Consider the following 3194-nt stretch of genomic DNA (forward strand, 5'->3'; position numbering starts at 1 on the left):
TTCCGCATAGGTGGGATTTTTTTCTCCCGCATTGACACCAATAGCTAATTATAGGTCAAGGGGGAGGGGATATGGGGGAACGTCCTATGGCTTCTGGGCTAATACTATACTAATCCTTCGGATAGGCTTGTGTAGAAATACTATATGCTTCAGTGCTTGTTGTACCGGAACAGTCTGGTTGGGATATACCAAAGACATACGTTTATTAAACACCCACAAATATTAATACACAATTAATTCCCAGGAATTAGGTAAATAATGTCAAATCTATACTAATTGTTGGATTTCTGTGTAGATATGCGGAAGATTTTGAGATATATATAATATATTTAAGGAGATAAACCAGTTGATGAGGTGGTCTTTGTGAGATTTGAGAAACCTTGATATAGCCTGAGTGTGCATTGTTGTAGACAAATATTATATTATTGATAATAATTGAGTCATCTGATAAACTGCCTGACATGTCACTTTGTATAAAAGTGTAAGATAAGACGACTTTTATTTGTACTCAAGGCCAATGTAAATATAAGGAAAACTGCCACTCACTAGCCTGGGACATTGCGTTCGCTGTTCATACATGTTTATGTATGCATATAAACATGTTTCAGTTATGTTACGTGTGTGTGTTCTGGAAAATTCTGTTCATGTACATTTTCAAGCCTCTGTCCTGTGGGGAATTGTCCTAATTGTTGATAAGTATCAACCTATTTTATGCCTCTTAGTTGACCACCCTCCTAAAGCCTTATATCATTCATACCCCTGGGTTCTCGGCTTCTACCAAACTATGATCGGGTCTGCATTATTGGGAATTAAAATATTAATGATGTCCTAGGGATGCTGTGGTGTGTGTGTGTGTGTGTGTGTGTCTTTGTGTCTGTGTGTCTGTATGTGTGCGCTCACACACATGTTTGTGTTTCTTGGCCTGAATCTTGTGTAACCTTGTTTGTAGTCAACTGGCCAACAGTGGCGCTATTAGCTATACTGCTCTTACGTAAACAAGCTTATGCAAGCTAACCTCTCATAACTGCCCCCTCTGTTACCCTCCCTCCCCACTTTATCATCACCCTCTCTCTCTGTCTCTCTGTCTCTCTCTCTCGCTCTCTCACTCTCTCTCTCTCTCTCTCTCTCTCTCTCTCTCTCTCTCTCTCTCTCTCTCCCTCTCTCGGTACTGTCACATGCAGTTCCTATGTAAAAAAACATGAGTGTCTCCACGGCGACAGTGACATAATGGCACAATTAAAGGAGGACCTAGTGCTGGCAATTGATCATCAAATATTCCGGCGCTCGAACAAAATCAAATGTATCATGAGAGAGGGGAATGAAACTTTTTAAGTTTCACCACACTTACTGACCACCCCTTTGAACTTTTACTCTTTACTTATAAATCCTTTGTTGTATGCTTTGGTCTTGTTCCTGAAACGTGCTATCCAAATCCCATTTCATAGTGAAGAGCGTCAGCACAGTAAACAATTGATCTCATGACAACTCTTGTTTCATAATCATGCGTCGGCAGATTTTGGCTTGTCTTCTGTAGGTTTCCCTCGTGTGATCTGCTCCTGTGTTGTTTGGCTCCCACCAGTCCGACATTTGGAATGCCATCCAAACTAGTCCAATAACGACCACATCATGCTCTGTATTTATCTCATACTCACGTGAGTGCGCTTCGGAACTAAGTGCAACTTAATGACAAATTAATGAACGATGCAGAAATTAATGCAAAAGTATTGGCGACACATTAGTGCCATAATTCACTAATGTGATAAAAGATGCATTCGGGCGTATTATATTATTCCACACGCGTAGATATTAACTGCGAGCGCGCAAATGATCTCTGCGCGCGCAAAACAGCCTCTCGCGCGCGCAAATTACCTCAGCGCGCGCAAAACGTGCCTGCAAAGACGTCCGCATTTCGACAGATGGTAGTCGGGCCGCCGCGGACGTTTCTGCTCCAATAAACAGCTTTTCTTCAGCTATTTTACAGGACAATGAGGCCGACACTTAAAAAGCTGCGCCTATACTCAAGAATCTGGAGTTACAATACGTAACTATCGTTTTAGCCATTTACTGTACATTCAGAATTGAATGTGAGAGGGCTGTCAATCAAGTATCTCGCTTCAGAAACGGCCATCAACGTTTGGGCTGTTTCCAACATCACGTATCGCCCTGCCTTGGTTCCCTCCCCCATAGTGCCAAAATAAATTCGAGCGAGAGCGATAAAAAAAAACATCTTTCACGAGAGGTTTTGCGTGCGCTGAGGTAATTTGCCGCGCGAGAGGCTGTTTTTGTAATGGGCAAGCCGAGTGTGCCAAAGGGAGGGGACAAAAATTCGACTTCAATTAACGCGTTCTGAAAACGCCAGCACGCGTGCCCAGGAACGCGTTTTGGTATGGCAAGCCGAGTGTGCCACAATTCGACTTCAATTAAACGCGTTCTGAAACGCCAGCACGCGTGGCCAGAACGCGTTTTTGGTTTTCCAGAACGCGTTCCGGCGTTTCAGCGCGCGCGCCCAGAACGCGTTCCGGCGTTTCAGCGCGCGCGCGCCCAGCGTTTCAGCGCGCCGGCCCAGAACGCGTTCTGGCATTTCAGCGCGCGCGCCAAGAACGCGTTCCGGCATTTCTGCGCGCGGCGCTCAGAACGCATATTAGCATATTAACAGCACGCGTGCTGTTAATATGCTAATGCGCTCCTCCCCTCAATTTTCTCAGCCAATAGATTTGAGCCGTTTTCACCTAATCATATGCTAGGGCAAACACACAGACAACATCAGTCGGACCAGAGCTCTTCTTTCGCGAATCTTTTCTGTTGTGTCGTTCTTAAAGTCGAAAGATGTTAAGATGTTTCAAATTAGGTGGTTAATGTGGAGGTGGTGAACACTACAAGTACATACACTTTGACTATACACTATCTAAGCTACTTGACCGAACATTGTGTATGGTAAGTGCCGTGGCAACTATGATAACATAATTAAAAAATACTTTTATTTATAGCGTATCGTTTATTACATTTATTTATTACAGCATTACATGAGTCAGCTTATTCGTCTTCTGAGTACAATAAAAACAATAAAAGAGTTCAGAAGTTAGAGTTAAAATTCCATTAGAAGTAAATAAGTCCGTCTGAAGTATTAACATGCAGTTGCAGGTTTTAGCCTGTACGTGGTAGTAGCCTATATGACGAGGTATAATTCACTTCAT

Source organism: Gadus morhua, chromosome 1 (assembly GCF_902167405.1).
Source record: "Gadus morhua chromosome 1, gadMor3.0, whole genome shotgun sequence".
NCBI classification, from domain to species: domain Eukaryota; kingdom Metazoa; phylum Chordata; class Actinopteri; order Gadiformes; family Gadidae; genus Gadus; species Gadus morhua.